Source organism: Ursus maritimus, unplaced genomic scaffold (genome assembly GCF_017311325.1).
Source record: "Ursus maritimus isolate PB19 unplaced genomic scaffold, ASM1731132v1 scaffold_26, whole genome shotgun sequence".
Lineage (NCBI taxonomy): Eukaryota > Metazoa > Chordata > Mammalia > Carnivora > Ursidae > Ursus > Ursus maritimus.
In genome coordinates, this window is record NW_024425119.1 from 32,798,846 (window position 1) to 32,817,288 (window position 18,443).

General features: G+C 35.8%; 1 protein-coding gene across 1 annotated transcript in view; it reads left to right on the forward strand.

Annotated features, from left to right (window-relative positions):
- Positions 1–18,443, forward strand: part of PDZRN4 (PDZ domain containing ring finger 4) — a 339,731-nt gene that overhangs the window by 57,637 nt on the left and 263,651 nt on the right. The gene's annotated exons all lie outside the window — the stretch shown is intronic.

The following is an 18,443-nucleotide window of genomic DNA, read 5'->3' on the forward strand; positions in this document are numbered from 1 at the left end:
TATTTATTTTGAACAAATAAAAATTGCATATTTTTTAAAAAATATATTATGAATGTTATGGTGAATGCTGAAATATTTATGGATAACATGATAGGATATCTAAGACTAGCTTCAAAATAGTATGAGGGAAGGGTATGATTTATATGTGGAACAATATGTTAATAATTGATAAAGCCAGGTAATGAATACATAAGGATTCATTACACTATCCTCCCTACTTTTAACAATATTTGACATTTTGCATAACAAAATATGCTTTAAAAATCCTATAATAATATAGTGGATGAAACAATAACTTTTCCTACAGGCACAGGGTATCTTTCTAGAGAAAATGGGATTTACACTGGTTCCTAAAGGAGCTGAGGCAACAGTGGTGAGCGATCTGGGAGCCATACCTCTGTCACTATCTGCCCTGCAGAAGGAAAGAATGCAAGGACTTGACATTTCTAGGTGTGGCTCAAATCAAACAAAATGATAAAGTGAATAAGGAAAATAGTCTTGGAGGAAAATAGTCAGTGTCCTGGAAGGAAGATAGTTAACGACCTTGTTTGCAACATGAAAGGATATGAAATTACTTTATAAGGAGTCAAAAGTCAGCTGAAATTTTAAAACTTCACAATTTAGGTTGGTAACGCTAATAGCATATACACTGTGCAGCGACTGGTAGCCAGGAGACACTTTACCAACTGCAGAGAGATTTCTCTAACTAATAGAATGTCTTCTTGATAATTTGCTTTGAGTGTTATTTGTCTGTTTCATTGCAATACTTGATACGAGCTCTGTCTACAGAAGACTTTTTAAAAAATAATAAATGTTTTGTCATCCTGTCCATGTCAAAGCTTTAAAAGAATTGTATAATTGATAGTGTATTTAAAAATTCACCCTAGATTGAAAAGCTGTGATTACATGATAAATATTTGCAAAGAGGTTACATTGTGTGGGTAGATATAGACAGATGTTGATCTAAATCTGAGGCTCTTGAGAAAATTGTTTATATTCTTTGTACTGTTGAGTTCTTTCGTTTTTAAAGGAAGCTTTCATCCAGGTGTCTGGGGCATGTTACCTTGCTATATTTTATGATGTCATCACTCTATCTAAGCTTTCCAGTCTGCATATGTGTGGTTGGTTGCAGGGGCAGATCACCTAACAAGATTAAGAGGCGTTTGATGAGCTCAGCTTCCAGGTTTAGAGTCACAACCAATTTTCACTGTAACACTTCTTTCTATCCTCATGTTCTTTATCCTCTAAACCTTCTCATTCAGTGGGAGCTGTAAAGCAGCAAGTTTGACTCCAACTCTCTTATTCTTAATGCTTTGGGACCTTGGCATAATCGGTCCTACTATGCCATTGAATGTGAAATACAGTGAAGATAGTGACCTCTAAATTGGTTAAGAACCAAAAGCTTTGTTCTGTATAGAGATCCCATACATTTGTTTTTTACTTTCACTCTGAAACATAAGTAGTTCTATATTGAGTCTTCAGCTAGGATATTTTGCCTCACTTTGTTTTTAATCCTTCAGGATTTAATAATTCCTTCATCTGTTGCTTCCAAATTGTTTTTTTAATTCAACCAACATATTGTGATCCAAAATATCTACTGTTCTGTGCAAAGTGCTATGAGGAATATAATGTTGGTGAAACCTTAGCTTCAGAGAACTTAAAATTTAATGAAGGGGTTAACATGTACCCAAATAATTATGGTCCAAGGTCAAATATGATAAGTAACAATGTTTTGGGGTTACAGAGAAATGATGTATCGTGTCTGGTTGAGAGCTGTGGAAAGAAGATGCTAATCATACTGCCTAGTGTCTCATCATCCAAATGCAATAGGTGGGCTGGCAGAATCAGCATTCTGTGAGAACTTGCTAGATGTGCGAATTCTCAGGCCCCAACCAGATACACTGAATCAATCACAGTTTTTAGAGATGTACCCTCTCAATCTGTTTTAACAAGCTGATTTTTACCCATGCTAGTATCTTGCAATTACTCAATATAAGTAGATTGATTGTTGATTTTTGAGGGGAAGGGGGTTGTGAATTCCTTTCAGATATTTTGTGTGATGAGCAAATGGTTTTCCTGCACGGTAGAATTCACTGAGCACTGCCTTGAGCTTGGCTTTGATTATGGCTACCTTTGAAAATATGATAAATCTCTAATGTATCGATTATTACATGTTTCTTGGCATTGTAAATTGATGTAATATAATTTTTTAAAAAAGTTTTCACTCACTTATCCTTTTAAAAATATTCTATATAAAAATAAAATATATATAAAGTATTTTAGAGTTTTAAAATAACCTTTGTGCTCAAGGTAGCCAATTTAGAATATTGGTATTTGGAGATCGTTTTTAAAAGATCTAGCCTCAAACTAAGATTTTAGAAGATTCAGGTTTATATTAAAATGATGAGGACATTTGCACAGTCATCAGGCATTTCAGCTACAGAAAACACTGGCATTAGGCCATGTGCTGGGAGAGTGTATAGATGTGAAATTTACTGGGCTGTTGTTTCAGGCAGTCAGCGTGAAACAGGAAATGGCCTGTGCACAGCAGGCTGCAATGAATTGAAGTGATGCTAGTTCTTGTAGGTTTACTTCACCAACTTGTTATACTTTTAAAGTGATACTGCCCAGAGGGTTAGCAATGGTATTGGTTTTTGTTCGTGTTTTGCTTCAACAATTAATAGTTTGTGAAAATTATGTATATGGTTCGGGAGGCATTTTGCTGGGTACTTTTAGTCAGCTGAGAAAATCCAAAGTTCTAGATAAAATCTACAAGTCTAAATTATGCATTATCAAGGCTTTCTATAAGGGAATCAGAAATTTTTGGCTTAGATTTTGTTGTCATGCAGATGCATCCCAGGTTTTAAGAATTGCATGTGATATGCTGAAAATAGAGACAATGCAAATGACAAGAAAAGTAACATTTTAATTGCTTAGAAAGAAAATAGTTTACTTAACATTCAGTAGCTAAATCCAGTAAGTTAGTGTATAATAGACAGTAATAGCTGAGATTTTATGCTCCTGCTCAGAAATCCAGTGTGAAATTGTGAGTTTAGAATAGCAGTGATTAATCATTATGGTGAACTGTCAAAAAAGAGTTAAGGTCATTTATGTTAATGATTGCAGTATGCAGTTTTTGACATTTACTGTGAGCCCTAACATATTTCATATATAACAATTAACCAAAAATGCAAACATCTGGAAAGTAGCCTGACTGAAATCTTGGAAGAAGTGATATAAATTTAAACACACACACACACACACACACACCCCACACACACACCCACACACACCATTGGAAGATACCTTGGAATAAATAGTTGCATTATAAAATAGCATTTTATAAATAAACTGAAACATAAATAATTTACCCAGTATAAGATAATTTCCCCCAAAGCAATGTATATAATGTCAACAGTAACCACAACCCAGAATCCACAGCAATATTTGTTTGGTAATATTCAGAAAACATTTAGGTGCCATGGTTAGGATATGAATCATGTATGGATTGCACTTAGGCAAATTTGTGGGCATTACCAATTCCCCAATATTTGTTTTAAATTGCTTTCAAGTAAAAACATCTTAGTTATTATGCAATAAAAAGGACAATGTAATCTAGGTTATACATGCACGTACACAAAGACACACAGAATTAAAACCAAAAAAGGGTAAATATTTTATAAGATTCAGTTCCTGGACATGCAGATAGGTATGAAAAGATGTGCTGTGGAACATGTTATATCACAAAAAGTATAATTATGTTGTTAGTTTGGTGGATACTAGACAGGCTTCATGAGGAATACTTTGTTACCCAGTAAGGAAACATTTCTGTGTCGAGGGCAGCTTGTGAAGATTGTATATAACATGTCAAAATAAGTCATTTGCGGGAAGCTAATTTGTACATGGGAACTTTCAGACCCATTGAATGCCCCTGGCAGTATGGCGGTATTATTGCTGAATTGTGGGGATTTGGGTTAAGAAGGGAGCTGAGTGAAGAGCTTTGAGGCTGGAGAGAAGTCAGTAGTAGGGTGACAGGAAAATAATTATGATCCTCTGAACACATCCTTGCCCATTCAGGTTGCTTTCAGCCTTAATTATTTAGGAAGCATAGCTTCACCACCATCCAAGAGTGCTTTGCACTTAACTTGCCTAAAGTACTATGCAGTCTTCCTTGGCTTTTAAGATTTCTCGCTTTTTGACATGGTCTGTTGACTTTGCACAAAGCTAGAAATAGCACAAGATGGTAGGGAGGTAAAGACGAAGAAGAGATCACTCATAGGTAAAGTGCTTGGATTTGGTAACTGAAGCCTTTTTTTTCTCATAAAGAATTTGTATGTGTGTACATGTGTGTGCATGTGTGGTTTAAATTTTCTTACCAAGTTTTATGAGTCATCAATCAAATTTCTCCACAGTTTTCCACAGCAAGCAGAGTTATAAGACATGAATTTCACTTAAGGAGAATTTTATTTCAACTGATTTCTTATAAAATTCATCTGGATGATATAGATGACGATGGAGAAAATGGGTAGGGTAACTTGTGTACTTTATTTATTTGATTTTGATTTAGGTGTTCAGACAGATTATTAGAGATGCATTACAAAACACCCTCTAGCCACTCCAGACCCTCAAAGAATTGTTTTTTTGGTAACTAGACTCTACCTCTGGCTCATTCAGCAAAGATGAACAACTGGTTTTTAGTGAAACAATTGTAGGGGGTAGGAAAGACCATTGTGACTTGTCTAGCCTTGGTCATTCTCTCGCCTCCAGAAAACTTTTTCAGGAAAACCAGAAGTCTCTATTTGAAATATGTGCTTAGAATGTATAAGAAGTCTTGAGTAATCTATTATCTATTTCTTGATTATTCTACTCTCTCATTTTCTTTTTATATAAATGCTTTCTGGTAAACCATTTGGTGCCCCATCTCCCCCTTCTCTGAGCTATTCATACCTAACCTTGTGTGGTCAAATTACAATACAGATCAACAAATCCTAAACCAAAACTATAAAGTTTAGGAAACGAAGAAATCATAAATATGTTATATTTAAAATAAGCATTGCAGTTCAACCACTTTGGAGTCCTTGGCAATGTCTTAAAAAGTTATACATTCTTTACTATATGACCAGTAATTCCACCCCTAGGTATTTACTAGAAAGAAATGAAAACACAAATATAGGAGTTCTTTTCATAATAGCAAAAATCTTGAAATAACCCAAATTGCCCACCAGTAAGTGAATGGATAAATAGATTTCGGTATGTCCAACCAACGAAATACTACTCAAGAATAAAAGAGAATCATTGAAACAGGCAGGAATGAAAGAAGACAGACACACAAGTTTTGTTTATATGAAACACTTCCAACAAGCAAAACAAATTCACAATAACAGTAAGCAGATCAGTGATTGCCTGGGGCTGGGAGAGGGCTAGGAAGGATTTCCTGCGAAGGAGTATAAGAGGACTTTTTGGGGTGCTGGAAATGTTTTAGATCTTGATTATAGGGGTGGGTACAGGAGGGTATACACTTGACAGACTTGTCAAACTATATACTTAGAATAGGTGTGTTGTAAATCTTGTTTCAATAAAGTTGATTTTGAAAGACTAGAATATTGAGTGTGTAGGGACAAAGCAATGTGTGGTAGACATCATGCCACAGTATTCAGTGGTAGGAAGTAATACCCCCAGAAGAGCAAGACTTGAAATCGTTTTGAATCAAAATAGTAATGAACTGAGATAAAAATTGTAGCAGTCAGTATTTTCTTCTATACTGCCAGAAAGGTCAGAAATAGCAAAACTTTATTATTTAGCACAGTATAGACATTATACTAAGCACTTTATAAGCCTAATATTGTTTTCTCCTCTCTAAACCTCCATGAGAGAAGTTGTGGGGGGAAAAAAGCCTAGGGAGACTAAGTACAGTACTGAAAGTCACATGGCCAATGAGTTGCAGTGCTAGGGTTTAAATCAGACTGACTGAAAAATATCAGTGCTTACCAGTTATACTCGACTAAGTCTTCCTGAACCACAATTTCTTACATGATTATGGAAATACTATTATTTAGGATTGTTCAAATAAGACATATAAAGACTGTTGCAACCTAGAGAATAAACCATTGTACCCATGCATATTAGTGAATAAATATTTGACTATCTACTCTGTGCCAGAAATTGTACTACATACGGGGAATATGACAGATCACCCACCCTTGTGAGTTTATTGATGTAGGTAGTAAAACAAAGAAGTTGAAATACAGTGCAGGAAGGGAATCACATGCTCAAAAAAACCACATTGCATAGGCAGCCACCCTGTTGGAAGTGATGATTTCTGAGTGAGAGCTGATGGATTCGTGAGTTTGCTCTCTGGGTGTAGGAAGAGGGGTAGAGTAATGCCCTAGAAGAGATTTATGGGAAAGGCTGGAGGAGAGAAAAGTTCAGTAAGATTTAGTGGGACTGGAGTGCAGAGGGAGGAAATGGTGAGAGAGAAGGTTGAAGGAATCGGCAGGGGCCAGATCCCATAGAACCAGTAGAGCGTGCGTAATTTGTCATCCAAACCAGAATACATGAGAGAGGAGCACCATTAATAATTATGCCTGCACAACAGATCTAAATTGGGGCTGGCCATGACCAGCTGGTTATTCCATAAGCCTTGAAAGGAAATTTGGGGTTTTTAGGGATAGTAGGCATAACCGGAGGGTTTTACGTAGAGAAGTAAAATGACCAAATTCGACCTTGCATCATGTCTATCAGTATGCTTTCAGGAGGGGCTTGGAGGGACATTTAGTACATTTTAACTTTCTCAAGTATGTGCTTGATGCCTTTCAAATCTTTGCGTTCTCAATGGAAATTATAGTCCCTCGAGAAATAGTTAAGAAAAGAGAACACTGAATATTTTTAATACATTAACAGCCAAAAGTATAAAGAGAATTTGAAAAACAAAATTATTTATGAATTTCTTTTCTCTCCCAATCATGTAAAAGTGATATTTAGCAAATATTCTAAATAAAAGTGCCTGAAAAATAAAAGAGAAAATAGTTCCTCCAAAACATTTTAAAATGGGTAAAGATTTATTTCTTAAGCAATTTCCAAGGCCCTGCTATCCCAGAGTCAAATTTTGATAATGTTATATAATATAAGTAAAAATATTTAAGATTGTTTCTTGATTTAAAAGATTTGTAAGAGAAGTGGTAAAATACTTTAATACTCTATACTTTGTCTTCATTCATTTGAATATTCAACAAATAGATACGCAATGCCTAAAATGTGCTATGAGAACTATAGTAACGTACTGATCTCCGCACACACAAGGCGAATAAGAGCTGAATCTCACGGAGCTTTGTTGGCAATGCTGTTGTTATGCTTTTATCCCAGCAGCAAAGAGAAGTGACTTTGGGGTTTTTAGGAGTGTATATATATCTACCTTTGAAAAATGTCACTTTGGCTGCAATTTGGAGAATACATTGGTTGGGATGGGGGAAAGAAGTGAATATAAGTAGACCATTTAAGAGGCACAAGCCCCTAGGCTGGGATGAAGGTTATGAAGAGAAGTGAGTGGATTCCAGAAATATTTAGGAGACAAAAGCAATGAAATATAGTGGTAGATAGAATAGGAGAGTGGAGGGAGAGACTTGGTCACAGATGATTGTATGGTTTACTTGGCCGAATGGTCATGCCATTATCTGACTTAGGCAGATGACAGAATTGGTAGAAAGCTTCAGAAGATTGTTATGAACTGTTAGAAAGCCTTGAGACATACAAGGGAGTAGTCAAATAGATAGTTGATATGAAAATCTGGAGACAGTGATGGTCTAGCAATATAAATGTGTAAGTCAGATGCATAAAGGAGATAACTAAAGCTTTGGGTGTGAATGACCTTGAGATGATAGAGCTAAGAATTCCTTGGAATATACTTTAGAGGAAGAAGAAGAGCATCCTCAGGAAATTCAATATTTAATGACCAGGTAAAGGAGAAAGAGCCTTCGGAGACAAAGAAGAAATGGCCAGAGAAGAAGGAAAAAAAAAACACAGAAGTATGGTAATACATAGTTTAGCAAGTGCTATGCCAAGAGATTGAGTTTTTCAGTTGTATTATATTTATGTTTATTTTGAACTGATTTCACTATAACTGCAGTTGGAGACAGTATTCTCAAAAGGAAAGCAATTGTGATTCATTTGCCCATTTCTATTTACTCATTTCATTTTTCTGTGAGTGGGACTCAGCCAGTAGAAAAACTGTAAATAGCTTAGAAACTGCCTAGGTTTATAAATTTAACAGTTATTTTAGAAGCTAACATTTATTTAAGTGCTTATTATGTGCCGATGCTAAGTGCTTGAGTTGCATTGTTATTTTTAAAATTTTTTAAATTTACATTCAATTTAATTAACATACATTGTATTATCAGTTTCAGAGGTAGAATTTAGTGATGAAATGCAATTATTTAATCCTTTCAACAAACTATGGGATAGATGGTATTATTACCCTTTTTATAAATGAATAGAGTAACAGAGAACTTGAATAACTTGGGCCTGACTTTATAGCAAGTGACAGAGCCTGGATTCAGGCACAATTAGCTACTTCGTGTATCATAATTGCTGACTGAGGGTTACTCCATCATCATGTGTCCTAATGTGAAGCTGGCAGAGATTATGCCGGACAGCTGGTATTTTCTAAAACCCAGGTTGTTTGTATTGTGTTGTAAATTATACCCACTGTCTTGCTATTGCTTCTCTAGTATCCAATGGGAAACATCTATATCCTGTTTAATTTGGACCTGTTGGGTTAATAATATCTATAGTCTCAGTGTTTTACTCTGGTAAATAGATTGAGGGAAGGAGAGAAAAAAAAAAGGTGGGGTAGGGGAAGTAGGGAAACCATATACTAGAAATGAAATGCCTTATTTTACACATAATTCAGAGTAGGGGTCCTGGTAATAGAAGTCCTCTTTGTATAGATAAGAAAGAGAAAAGATTCCTTCTCCACAATCAGAAGATCATTATACAAGGTGGAGAAAAGCAGAAATTCTGTAATAAATATAATTTTTAAAACAGAAAATATTTGATAAAAATATAAGTACTATTAAAATTAAGTAATGAAATATGAAACTACTCAATTTATTCATTCCACAAACATTTATTGAGTGCATAGTATTTGCTTGGTCACTTTTCTAGTACTAGGGATGTAGCAAATTTCCTGCTCTTGTGGATCTTATATTCTATTGGGAAAAATGGGCAATAAATAAGCAAACAGGTGTGTAGTAGGTCAGGTGGTGATATATGCCATAATAAGAAAGTAAGATAAGGAGAAAAGGAAACAATGCGGATGCTGTCCAGTTACTATTATCAGATGAAGGCCGTGGCAATGGTGTAAGAATACAGACTTTGGTTTACTTTTTGGCTCTCATGTTGGTAAAGACATTAAGAAGTGATATATGGAGGGAGTACTACAGTGAGTTCTCTCATTTACTGCAGGTTGAAGCATCAACTTTTAAAATAATTGTATACATTTAGAAATTAACCGACAGTTAAATACATACACACAAGATACTGGAAGCAAACGCCCAAATGGTAACAGTGGCCATCACTGGTTGGGTTTTATTTTCATCTTTCTATTTTAAGCATTTAAAAATAGTTCTACAGTGTATAATTCTATAATAAGAAAATTAACATTTAAACATTGCTATAGTATGACTATTGAGAGAAAAGACAGAGTAGAAAGAGGAAGAAAGAAGAAAACAAAGGGGGAGAAGAGACAAAGAGACAATAGTTAAAAACAGACGTAAAGCTTAAATACACAGAAATAATCTTCGTATTAAGAAAAAGAGTTGCAGAGAGGGGGAGAGATATGTCTGTGAATCTGCTCACACAAGTCTCCATGTTATAACCTTTAACATACAGCCACTGAAGATTATAATTCTGCACTCTAACAGGACAAGCATAGAAATATTGATACTAGAAAATTATTTGTGTTGGATGAAATTACTCTGAGGGTTGGCTCTGATAATAGACTTAAAACAGGAAGTTAAACCTGGGCCAGACTCCTGCTTTGGTTCTCTGTCTTTTTTGCAGATGCTAGTTATATACATAGACAAAAACTTCAAGACATCAGAGAGACAACTCTTAAAAGTACGTTAAGAATTAAAAATTAAAATAAAACCTTAAAAAACTGATTCTTTTATACTGTTTACATTATTTCACGAATGAACTTAGTCTAGAGGTACTGTTTTGAACTAGTCATCTTACTCTTAGCTCTCTCTTTTGATAGCTTTATCAGTAACTATTTCACTTACTAGGATTATAAATCCTATTTATTTTGCAAGTAAATCTACAGAAATCGAAGTGTCAGTTATATATGTCTTTTTCATCTATATTTCTGATAAGATTCAGAGAAAACTGACCTTGAAGGAACAGCTTAGACTTGTATTAGGTCACTTTCTACTTTATTTCAAAATACTGCCAGTGAACTGGTTTGTTCAGCATATCTGAAGAGAATCTTTGAAATTTTTCTGTATTTGATTAATGAAAAGGAATCAGATGCATTTTCTATCAAAAATACTGGAGCAATTAAATTTGCATTTTAAAGATGAGATCTTTCAGACAGCCTTTTTCTTTCTTCTTTTTAAAAATTTTCTTCTTTTTTTCTTTTTGGCCAATTCTTTGGATAATGTTTTTAAAAAGATTTGCTTATGATGTTTTGTTTTGACTTCTATTTTAGAGGAAGAACAATAGTATTAAATATACCATATTTTCTAGTAGAACTTTGGTGTAATTTCCAGCATGACAGCAGAGACAAGGAGTGTGTGTTCATTTTGGTACAATTTATATGAAAACTTTAGTCTTGATTCCCTTTAAACAAAGGCTATAAGAAGTTCCATATTCTGGGTGGCCTCTGATTAAACAAGCTAGTGCTATTGAGTTCAAGTGTCATAGTTCATTTTGTTTTGAAAAGAAGATAAACTCAAGCCTTAAGGAAATTCAGAATGTAACAGATCCAAGTTATGACTTCAGTTATACACAAGTTCATGTAAGATTGTGTTTCTTTTATTATATAACAGTGTTATCTTATGTAGCCAGTGTTATGTTATGTAATTACTAGTAATAAATACATTCCTTGACAATAAAAATTACCATCCCACTGGGGCGCCTGGGTGGCACAGCGGTTAAGAGTCTGCCTTCAGCTCAGGGCGTGATCCCGGCGTTCCGGGATCGAGCCCCACATCAGGCTCTTCCGCTATGAGCCTGCTTCTTCCTCTCCCACTCCCCCTGCTTGTGTTCCCTCTCTCGTTGGCTGTCTCTCTCTCTGTCAAATAAATAAATAAAATCTTTAAAAAAAAAAAATTACCATCCCACTATGTTATCAACAAATAGGAAGGAATAGTCAGTTTATTAGTTCCATCAAAATTTAATTGAGAGCCTATTATATCCACTGTGAAGCTAGGCAAGGTGATACCATTTTATTTTTAAAAAGTAAGCACAAACAGTCTTACATGAACTTCTGTGCAGTTGTCATACCTTGGTCTTCTGTAGTCTGCATTTTCTTCATTTTACCCACAGTGAAACATTAGTATTTCTCACACATTTTACCCACAGTGAAACATTAGTATTTCTCACACTTTTCCACTGGAAATATTTCAAAAGACAAAAAATAATGAGCTTCTAACCCCAGGGTTATGCCAATTTACTACAAAGTAACCCCTGCAATCAGGGGTATTTTTTTTTAAATCTTGTGGTTTTGGTTTTTTTTTTTTTTTTTTTTTTTATTAAACTCTGTGATGTATCTTTCCTTTTTAATTACAAAAGCAACATGTTTTTATTAAGTAAAACTGATCATCTAGAAAGATACGTTATTTATTTTGTTGCTTCATGAATTCCATGGCATATCCCAGTTTGAAAAGATAGAGAATTCTCTATCCCTAGACTCATTAGAGATGTACCAAATGTATAGGGGTTCAGGAATTCCTTAGAATTCCTCATATGAATTTATGTAGATTTTTATCATTAACTTTTGTTAGATTTTTGAAAAAATGCATGTGGTGTATTTGTGAGGATGTAAAAACACAGGACTTAGTGAGGAAGTTACAGCTTTCTTTAGAAAACACCTAAGGGCAAATAGGCAAATCTCATTCCAGATGGTTTGTTGGAAATCTAATAACTTGTGATAAAGGAATTATGCCACATCAGAAGTTACAGGCTTAATCAAGATTTAGGAATTAAAGGAATCAGATCCTATTCTTCTACAAAAGCAGTCAAAGTAGTTATTTTTCCTTTTTTTATTGTTTTGGAATCTTCTCAATTTGACCAAACTCAGCGATTTACAGTGAACTATAACACGAGAAAGAGAAACACACTCTTGTATTAGCAGATCCACAGCAGAGAATGTGAGAATGGAAAGAGAATCCTTATGGTGGCCAGCAACGGAAATAGGGCAGAATGGTAAGGAAGAGGCAGACTTCAGTACTGAAGATGGCCCTAAGGGCTCCTCATTGAAGCCTGGATATGAATCCTGTGGTTGCAGTTTCTTCTTCCACCTTCATCCTCCCGTTGTCTCATCCCTTGATTCCATTTGCACTCCTTCAAGCCTCCTGGAGGTTTTGTGCGGTTCCCTAAATTACTGTCTTCTCTGACATCAGAACTTCTGTAACTTTTTCTACTTATGTCACTGAATACATGAAGATGTAACAATTACTACAGCTCTGCCTGCTGAAGGACTGTTGCCCCACTCCATCCTGTGGCAGAACCTGGAGATAAGCAGTCACCTATATGTACAAAAGCCAACTTGCATGTCGCTTTCCCCAGCATATACCAGATTATTTTAGTAATCAAAACTCATTTTAGATTGATCCGAAGTGACACTGGTAGAAAGTAAATACAGATCACTCAAGTAAGGTAAGCTAAGCTGTCTGGGTTTTTAGAATTAAATAAGACAAATCTTAAAAATTAATAAATGAAATCAGTTGAATTGCTATTTTTAGCCTGATTTTTGAAGCAGGGATAAAAAGCACAATGCATATATTAAAATTCTTAGCCACACAGTGTATACTATTCAGGTGAAATATACACAGTATTAGAAGATTAACTCATGCTGCAATGATAAATTACAAGCGACCGTGGTTCTTTGTGTATATTGGGTAAAGAAAATCACGGAAGGGGATAATTCATTCACTTTAATTACTCCTCAAAATTATTACTGATTCCTACAGTGACTCCCAAAAGCAAAAGGAGTATGTGCATGTCTGTGTATATGTGTGTGTTTACACACTATGTATATCAGTGAGACATATAAAGTGAGTTACACAGTCATGCTACTAGTTTTTCAGTTTTTCAGAGTGTACTGATATAGTCATCTTTATTGAATTATATCTTGTATTCATTTAAAGAAATGAAAATGGAGTGCATTAACTAGGCTAAAGCAAAACACTGATGGGGAAGACTTAACAATCATAAATTTTTGTGCTTATATTAAATTTTAAAACTTCAAATTATGCAACAAAATATTTACTGTATATAAATCCAAATTTGTATACCCCTGTATTGGTAATAGGTTGAATCAATCCAGAAGCATGCCGTCACATGTGTGATCAAGGACTACCCCTAATGATAAATTAAGATGTGGTCAAAGAAACTAACAGCCCCTATACATCCCACACCTTTGACCTAGTATCCTAATCCTTTGAATTCTCAGAACTATTTAAAAACAGAGAATTATAGTTAAGAATATGTGCATACTCATGAATATCCCCCATTTAGAGGAAGGGAAAAAAGTCTTATTTAAATTCTATCATTTTTCTGCTATATAACTACTCAAGACTGCAGGTACAATGAACAGTGTCTTTTATATAATAAAATAATGAAAGGATTTTATTGGCAAGACTAATAGTAATACCTAATGGCAAGGAAGATCCAGTGTATGTGGCCTTTACAAAAGTAAACCTCAAATTGAGTGTATACAGTATACAAGATGATTACATTAATTGGCTTTATAAGCATCATGAGTAAAGTATGATTCCAACAGGAATTAAGACCAATCTTGTATTAGTCATAGGTCTTGAAAATTTATGTATTGCCACTGAAATATATCCTTTTTGCCATTTTCTTATTATGCATGTAGTGGTTTGTAGTGGTTCAGAAGATCCATTAGAGGGCAATATAATATTGCTCTGTAGCTGAGAAAATGTACTACTGAGAGGATGTACAGACCATCCTGCCTCTCTGTGTGTGCGCTTTGAAAATGGGCTTCTAAATAACAAATGATTTTAGTTTTAGTCTTCCTTTGTCAGTGTTTGATTTTTCTGAAACACAAATCTTAGCTGAGTTTTAAGCTTTTTGAAAAGAATTGAGTTAGAAAGAAATATTCTAAATTTGGCTTTCTACACGTGTATTTTTGATTTGATAGATACAAATAGGTAGTACAATAAATGTCCTCAAGTTTTTTTTTTCTTTTTTTTAAGAATTTATTTATTTAGTTGACAGAGACAGCCAGCGAGAGAGGGAACACAAGCAGGGGGAGTGGGAGAGGAAGAAGCAGGCTCATAGCAGAGGAGCCTGATGTGGGGCTCGATCCCATAACCCCGGGATCACGCCCTGAGCCGAAGGCAGACACTTAACGACTGCGCCACCCAGGCGCCCCTGTTTTAAAAGGTCTTCTTACAATATAATAGAAGAAGAAGTTCCTTAAAAATGAGTAGAAAACTTGTTTGGAGTTTATAAATTCAGTGAATATATATCTCTGTATAGCTCTCTCTAGAACTATGAAATTCTGTGCTTCTTTTTAAAGAACCTTGATTGTTTATGTTAAAGGACATATATTTTACATGTATGGCTTATAAAGAAAGTTAAGACTTGTATTCAGTCACCAACCCAAGTACATTTGTAAGTTTGAGATACAGTCTTCACTTATGTAACATGCTAGTTTCCGTAATTTAATATATCTTTTAGTTTTACTTAATTGAAAAATATTAAGAATGAATATATCGTGAATATGGATTTACTTTAAAATACTGTTATGTATGATACCAGGGCCCTGGAACTCAAATCCTATTTTAAATCCCATGGATTTAAGTATGTTACAACAACAACAACAACAATATATAAAGAAAACACTGGACATTAAAGAACTGTATTAGGACTTCTGTTTTCTTCTAAAATGATAATGAGTCAGTTCTGGATTGTTTCTGAGCGCAGGGGTAGCTGCTGCCAGGATCAGGGATGAGCTTCTGAATGACACAGGGACACCTGTCACGAAAAGACTGCTGAGGGCCTGAAGTTGGGTGAAGGGGATGGGAATTCACTAATCAATTAGACGGACTCTTTTTGGAATATGGATTAAACCCATGCCCCTCAAACTTTTAGCCATATCCATATACTGCTTGTACTGTTATTTACTTCATTGGGTCACTTTTTTTTTTTTTAAGATTTTATTTATTTATTTGACAGAGATAGAGATAGCCAGCGAGAGAGGGAACACAAGCAGGGGGAGTGGGAGAGGAAGAAGCAGGCTCATAGCAGAGGAGCCTGATGTGGGGCTCGATCCCACAACACCGGGATCACGCCCTGAGCCGAAGGCAGATGCTTAACCGCTGTGCCACCCAGGCACCCCCATTGGGTCACTTTTTAAACTTAAATCAGTGTACTGTAAATTACCATCAATTGAAATGATAAGCCATAAATATCAGGGAACAATAAAAATAAAGACAAGGAAAATGCATTAAATTTAAAAAATGAAATCAATAGAAATAAATCACAAGGGATCCAATATCTATACAGAAATGCATAGCTGAAAATAAATTATTCAATGCATAGATTTTTCATTATCAGCCCATTATAAAGGGATTTGCTTGGGCCTCGTGCTACTAAGTTTGTGATGTAAGATGAGATTTTTAAATCAATAAGATAATTCCATTTTGTGTGTATGTGTTGATATTTACTGGAAGCAAGAATCCCATTTCACATATGCACCTAGTTAGATATTGTGAACCAGTTTGCAGTTTACACTTTTAATTATGGACACTGAGAGGTTCTTTGAGTAGGAGGAAACAGATAGGAAGCAGGAAGCTAGATCTCAGGCTACTATTTGATCTGGGCGAGGTGCCCACCTCAGGAAAAGGTATTTTGAGAAGCCTCTGAAATTATACAGCTTCCCTTTCATTCTCCCTATTGCCAATACTCATTCTGTGCCCAAAGTGGAAAAGCCCCCGAATAGGGAAGTGCCTGGGGCTAACCTAGAACTCCTTTTTTCTCTGCATGGTCCAATACATAGCACATCCTAAAAATCTGCATGCTCCCATCACCTTCCTATGTGTGAATCGACCCCAACTAAGACTGCTAGCCTAAGATCCAAGGAGAGAAATGTCCCCTCCAGCCTGCTTAGCAATCTCAGCAGGACAGATACTCATCCGTGTGTCATCTTGAGTTATCTTACTGGCATGCATGTTCATATTTGGCACACACAGAACCAGAGACCATGGGGAGCGTTGTAAAGTTGTGAGTCAGAGGGAAAGGGTGCAAAGATCGATGCTGGCGAGAAGAGCAGTCTAGGTGCTATGTGGTCCCTGTGACATCTCCGCTTTCTACATCCGGTCCACTCACAACTTTAGATCCCACAGGTCTTTTTATTAGTGTCACTTGGGTAAATATCCAGACATCTTTTGTTTGTTTATTTGCTGGAAAAGAGAAGCATCTTGTTCAAAAATAGTAAAATGCTTTTTGGGAATGTATCCAAATCTTGTATCATTAATAAGTGGTGCTATCTTTTAATAATAATAACGTCGGTTAGTAGTTTAAGACTTTTTAATGTAATACCACAAAGCCAAGTTTTCTTTCCAATTTATTCACAAGTTTTGTGTTACCTTTTTCCAGAATTCTATTAGTCTGTCCATCCGTATAGTTAGACAACCAGCCTGTCATTTCTGTGCATCAAAGCATTGTGTGCTCATGGAACTCTTCGGCTTAGGTGCGGGACAAGCTGTTAATTAAAAATAATTCGGTGCTCATCTATGAACTCTCTGAAACATACCTATCCAGCCTTTGACTGTCACCTTATGTAGGTAATGTAAAAACTGCTTATAATGAAGCAGAAAGATAGCTGTAGTGGGATTTGGATATGGATGGCAAATACTTGGCACACATAATTTATTTGCCCCCGCCTGTGACTATAGCAGACATTGCTAATTGATATTTCTGCTGAACCTGATCAGAATCCATCGCTAGATAGCCATTTCCAACCAGTTAGAGCAGGTGTGTTGCTTGAGACCTCAATGCTGTTCCTGTAGTTGGAGAGGGGGAAAAAAAAAGGGCAAAAGCCAGGATATGGAACAGAAGAAACAGAAGGGAGAATCAGAGTTTCCCAGTGAATCGGAAGTTAGAAACATTCTTTCTATGTGCTGGTGATAAAAATTGCAGTTGAAACAAAGGGAAGGAAAAGGAATGACTGAGAAAGTTAATTCTGATAATCCCTTTCACCATAGAAAAAGAATCCTACACAGAGTAGCCAGTTTCCACAGCTGCCCTTGCTACCCTGGTGACCCGGGGGAAGCTGAAAACTCTGCTCTTGCTCGGCTTTATTATGTTAATTTCAACAGGTATTTGTTAAGTGATAATTAGGCATACTACACATAGGTTCCTACTATTCCAGGTTCTATGGTAGATCCAAAAGAGAAGTTTTTAAAAATTTAGTTCCTATTGATGGGCAAGGCACCATGCCAAGTCATCAACATCTGTTATTTTATTTAAGTCCCTAACACCCCTGGGTCAGAGCAATGCCATGTCAACTTTACAGATAGAGACTTGAAAGACATAAAGCCAGCTGCCACAAGTCAAATGGTTACCAAGTGAGGCCAGATCTTGCCCAAAAATTCTTTTCACATTGTATGGCCTCACATGACCAATGAGATAACTGTACTTGTGGGTTTTTTTTTTTCTTTAAGATTTTATGTATTTTTGCACGCACGAGAGAGAGAGAGAGAGAGAGAGAGAGAGAGAGAGAATGAATGGGGAAGAGGGAGAAGCAGACTCCCTGCTGAGCAGGGAGCCCAAAGCAGGACTCGATCCCAGCACCCTGGGATCATGACCTGAGCCGAAGGCAGATGCTTAACCAACTGAGCCACCCAGGCACCACTGTACTTTTGTTTTTACATATCTCTGGATTCACTGAAACAGTGAAGGAGCAGAGATGGCATGGTCTTGCCTCCTGTTCGTACACATAATTTCCTTGCCAAACCATACACATTTCCAAAGGCTAAAAGTAAAGGGAAAAAAAATCAATTACCTATGCTTGACTATATATTCTGGTCTCATTACTTACAGTCTTTAATTATTTCTGGGTTTGAAACTTTTAACAGTGTTAAAATGTTAACAATAGTTGTGGAAATACAATGTTAAAGTGTTAATATTAAAATATTTTAACACTTTAATAATGTTAATATTTTAAGGGAGCCACCCTTCCTTTGAAGAGGTTGTGA